Source organism: Lynx rufus, unplaced genomic scaffold, assembly GCF_022079265.1.
Source record: "Lynx rufus isolate CCGP_SWC_20201006 ecotype Redwood Valley unplaced genomic scaffold, mLynRuf1.p SCAF_3, whole genome shotgun sequence".
Lineage (NCBI taxonomy): Eukaryota > Metazoa > Chordata > Mammalia > Carnivora > Felidae > Lynx > Lynx rufus.
The window spans coordinates 61,034,336-61,039,854 of NW_025814845.1; the positions used below are offsets into that span (position 1 = coordinate 61,034,336).

Here is a 5,519-nt window from a genome sequence, read left to right on the forward strand (position 1 = left end):
TAGATAGATAGACTATATATATACACTATATCTATAAATCTGGTTAAATCTACACACACACACACACACACACACACACCCTATTGGTTCTGTTTTTCTGGAGAATGCTGACTCATACAGGGACTTGGAGACTTTCCCCACAACGGCATGCAGATCCCAAAGGTTACAGCGAAAGGCAAAATAGTTAAAGAGTCAGGGAGAACACAGGGGTGAGAAGGACAAGACTGACTGAACTGGGAATGTGAGGACAAGGAACAGACCTGAAGGATTTGTGAGAATGATGGCATAAACCCAGGTTCTATCAATTAGGTTTAATTACAGAAAGCAAAAATGATCCTGGTTATTTTAATGAGGTTTGGAAACAACAGAGGGAATCAGGTACTTACAAAACCTTAGAAATAGCTGGGCTTCCTAAAAGCGGTGCCTGGAACAACACAGCAATCAGGCCTTTTAGGGAGCTGCCCTCTTGCTATGGTCAGGGAGATGGGCACTCGGGGGCTGCCTCTGGAAAATGGGGGCTTTGAGAGCACACTGCTTCAGGGAGCTGAGCGCCATCAGGGCAGATTTATCTATTAGGTCCAGTGAGCAGTGTCTAGGGCCTGCAAGACTTCTAAGAGCCCATAAAAATATTTAAATTTCTTTTAAAATCAGAAAAAATCTTTAAGGCTGATTTAAAAGTTGTAATATATAATAATTATTCACATTTATCCCAATACAGTCCTGGAATACAATTTTTGTTATTTTCTTAATGGAGGAAGGATCGCATTGAGGCAAGAGCACCTAGGGCCAATGAAAGTCCTAATGTAGCCCTGAAAGTCATTGCTGCAGCCACCTTTGTGACTGTCTTCTGACAGTCACCCAGACTGGTGACCAGGCACTGGAATGTGCTGCAGAGAAAGCACGTTGGACTGTAGAGACGGGGAAAGAAGCAGAAAGCCTCACTTTGACCTTCCCCAACAGGTGTGAGTGCATCTAATCAGTGGAAATGATTTCATATCCCAAATTCTAGATCCATAGGAGTCTGGGACAGGTAGTTTTTAGATTTCCAGTCTCTGTGGTCCAAAAGACACACATGAAGGAGGTTGGAATGGACGTTGAGTGCCTGTCCCACCACACCACCACACGTGTTAGCAGGAGCACAACAGGGCTTCCCACTAAAAGAAAGGAAGGACAGGTGTCCCTGAAATAAAGTAAGTCAAACTTCACTGAAAACAAAGGAAATTTTGCTTTCCTCTGCAAGAAACCACTTCTGTTTCTGGCCAGTAGTGATGACGAATCTCAGGTTCTGATCTCACCCAAATCCGAGTAGATGATACAATTAGACTGAACCAGTACATTTCCCCCTACCCAGTTTTAGTAGCAAAGGAGCCACAAATATGGGGATGGGGGCAATTCGTATTCAAGTAAACACAACATTCCAGCTTCTTTTGGTACTTTTCCTTCCCTTGGATCTCATTTTCTACCACTCTTCACTTTGCTCATTGTGCCCCAGCAACACAGGATTCCTTGCTGCTCCTAAAACACGTCAAACCTCCTACCTCAGGGCCTTTGCACTTGCTATTCCTAGGTAGGAAATAGCCTGACTTTCTCACCTCCTTTAGGTCTGTCTTCAGATGGCTACATTATATAAAAAAGGCAATCTAAAGCACTCCCTCTCTGTTCTACCTTCCAACATAGCACCTATCACCTTCTGGCACACTCCATTTTACATATTCATTTGATTGTGATGCATCTTCAGCTCCAGAAAATAAGCTCTATGATGACTGGGACTATGATTTCTTCATTGCTGTTCCTTTAGCACCTCTTATAGGGCCCAACGCTTAAGTGCTCAAAAGTATTTGTGAGTGAGTACAGACTATTAAGTCCCTCCTCTCTTCCAGCTCAACTCATTTTAGCTACCTGATCAACTTCAAAATTCTTTGAGATACACATTGTGTATTTAGATCAGAACTGAAACTGAAGAGAATTACAATCAACAAGTGCTCTGTTTTAGTAATCCAAATTTATAGCTAGATGCTTTCTTGGCAGTTATGCAAACTTCATTTTACAAATGAGGAGAGACTCAAAGACAACCGGCTTGCCGAGGGCTGCACAGGGCCAAAGTTTAGCTCCCCGCTTTGCAGCCCGGAGTCTTTTCTGCTATATACCATAGTGACTTCTACCCTTTAGTAGTCCCATTTTCATGTATATTCTAGGAATCATTGTGGAAAAAAATAAATAACATGGGCAATCCTCCTTTTTACTTTTGTTGAACTTAGAAAATGGCGTGGCTCCACATCTTTGGTCATATATGGTTTAAGTATTAGTCTCATGAATTGTGCACATATGAAAGGGATTGGCTTATAACTGTCCATTAGTCCCTAATTCCCTTTAAGACATATGGTTCTTCTCTCGAGAAGAACCAGCCCAATCTCACAATTTGTTATTTGAAGTCCTATAAATACTGGATAAAAAAAAAGTTTTACCAAATCATTACCATTCATTGTGTTCCTATCATCTATTGGCAGTATGACATCCAATTAGGCAATGTTAGCTTCCTTGAAGGTTGAAACATTCACCATCTTGGCAAATAAAAAGTAGTTTCTAGGGACACCTGGGTGGCTCGATGGGTTAAGCGTCTGATTCTTGATGTCAGCTCAGGTCATGATCTCACAGTTCATGAGATGGAGACTGACATTGGGCTTACACTGTCAGTGCAGAACCTACATGGGATTCTCTGTCTCTGTCTCTCTGCCCTTCCCCCCACTCATCATCATCTCTCTCTCTCTCTCTCTCTCTCTCTCTCTCTCTCTCCCTCCCTCTCAAAAATAAATATTAAAAATACAAGTAGTTTCTAGAGTCACTAACCAAGGCAGGCTAAATTCATCTTATTCTGGGGATACCAAAGACTTTTAATTTTTAAAAGAAAATCTAAAAACATCTTGTGCTGAAACCATTATTGCCAACTAAATGGTTCTGTATTCTAGATTCTTCTGACCTTAAAAGAATTCCTATAGTATTTCTCCTTATTCTTATTTGTGTGAGGCTGGCCATCAGAAAAATGAGTCATTAGTTAGGCTTCACTTTGGATAGGTATATTATTTGCAAATAGATGGTACCTGGAGATTCTATTCTAAGATTGGAAAGACTTGTAGCCAAGTTTTTCTTGGAACATACTTGCAATGACATTTGACAGAAAGGAGGAAGGTGTAGACCTAGATAGCTAGAGGGACCATCAGCTGTGCTAAGGCCATCTGGAGCATCAAATTTGATTGGGAGAAATTCTGGAAGGCTTACCAGCTGGCAGTGTAAGACACCAGGAATAGGGATTGAGTCTGTCCAAGGGGTGAGAGAAGGCACCCTTTCGTCATTAACCTGAAGAAGAATGGCAGCAGATAAAGCTCTTCAGACAAGGGACATGCAACTAAATCTTAGTAAAGTGACCTGCTGGTTGGTTGGTTGGTTGGTTGGTGTGGGTTTTGTTGTTGGGGGGTGGGGGTTGTAGCCAGATCTATTGTTACATGCAATGCAATTCTGTAGGGACTAGCTGGAACTCCACTTTTTTTCTCTTCCTATCAAGAAAGAGTATGGAAATACAACTGAATAAAAATTTATTATTGTAGGATATTTTATTTATTTATTTATTTCCTTAAAAAAAAATTGCTCAGGTTTTATTCACCAACAGCTCCTCCCTGCCTGCTGCTGTGCCCCCTTCTGCACTCCCAGAATCGGGGGAGGGCCTCTCCTAGGAGCAGAGGTCAGTGAAGAGAGCTGGCAGCCAGTGGTGAGTCTCCTCAGGGGCCTGCAGGTCCCAGCCAGGCCCGCTGTTCCTTCAGCAGGTGTTCTAGCACTTGCCGGGCTCACTTGGCCTCCCACTTAAGACTGGCTTTGATATCACTGACAGTCACGTAGCCATTTTTCTCTGCCAGCTGCAGCACCACAGTGTGATCCATATTGAGCTCAGCTGGAACAGACTGAATGAGGTAGGTGCCACCCGCAGAGATGATGCCGGAAGCCAGTGGCAGGTGCCTTTAGTTTCTTGATGGCCCTGATCAGGTTGTCTTGGCTGATATCCTGTGTGAATCTGCCCCTTCCTTTTGAACACCTGTTGTTGTAGTTTCTCCAGAGTTATCACATCTCCATCCCTGTGCTTCAGGGTCAGGCACACTTCAATAATCTGGACTCCCAGCTCATAATAGAAATCTCCCACACCTACCATCTTGGGCCAAAATCCTCTTCCAGAAGGCAGAGGATCACCCCAACGGTGGCACACGTGTCCTGGAACTGCACCCAGAATTCGGGATTCTTCTGAATTTCCTGCTTGTGCTGCTGGCAAATTCCTCCAGGTTAGTCTTGAACACGTCCAACTGCTTTGACATCTGGGCCAGCTGGTCCTCAGCCAAGGCAGTTCCTCACTTCTTATATTTGGCCTCTGCAAGTTTCTTCTTGGCGATGGGACCAGCTCCCACTCTGTGGCAATGCATCCCTGCCTGGGTTCATGGGCCGCCTGCTGCCAGGACCCAGGTCTCCCCATTATTAAAGGGTATTTTAGTTAAGATCTTTCTAAATGATAAAGGCAGAACATCCTACTCAAACTGACTTACTCAGGAGAAGGAATTTATTGGATTATGTAACTAAAAATCCAGGAATAGTGTGGGCTTTAGACACTGTTAGGTTCAGGGTTCAAAAGGTTTCATTAGGATATGATTTTTCTTCATCTCTCAGCTCTGCCTTCCACTGATTAGCTTCAGCCTCAGGTTCCAAATGGAAGCAAATGAGGGCAGAAATTCCAGCTTTATATTGTCTTGGGTTCAAGTCCATTGAGAAAGAGTGTCTGCCCTTATCCCAAAGCTTTAGCAAAGATTTCATTGTATCTTAGAAGCTGTTATGGGCATGTGTCAACCCTTTATCCAAATCTACAGCCTAGAGAATATTAGGCTCTCATTGGCCAGAGTACCTCTGGGTTGGGAATGGGAAAATCACCGAACCACTGGGACTGAGAATGGGGATGAAGTCCCTAACTAAAACTTGGGGACTGTTCTAAAGAATGTAAAAGCCCAAATAATCAGAAATGCCCACAAAATAGGGAAGATTTAAAGTTTATTCATATTCAAATTTACTACATTGAATACTGTGTGACAACTGTAGGGGACAGCAATGTGTATTGCCAGAAGACTGAGAGAATGAGCAACATTGGGTTGGTAGCAAGCATATAGAACTAAGCTTCAGGATTGCTGAGTAATAATCTTGTTTTGATTACTAAGTTCTCCACATGATCATGAGTAATTCATCTTACCTTTCTGGTTCTTAGACTTTTTTTTTTTCTCATCCGTTAGATGAAAGAAACATCTGCCTGCATTACTTATTTCAGTGGGTTATTGTGTGGCTAAAATCTGATTAAAACACTCTGCAGGATGAGGCACGTGGTTATATTAGTTTATCAAGAGACATATTTCCATATAATTATTACATATTTTGTTTTAGTAAAAGATGATGAGGTAATTCACCCAATGAGTTTTACTTCAAAGGGTTATGCAGTT

At 42.5% G+C, this 5,519-nt stretch overlaps 1 pseudogene; it reads right to left on the bottom strand.

Moving 5' to 3' along the window:
• Positions 1 to 3,724: 3,724 nt before the first annotated feature.
• On the bottom strand, positions 3,725 to 4,463 carry LOC124521095 (vacuolar-sorting protein SNF8-like; annotated as a pseudogene).
• Between the last annotated feature and the right edge of the window lie 1,056 nt (positions 4,464 to 5,519).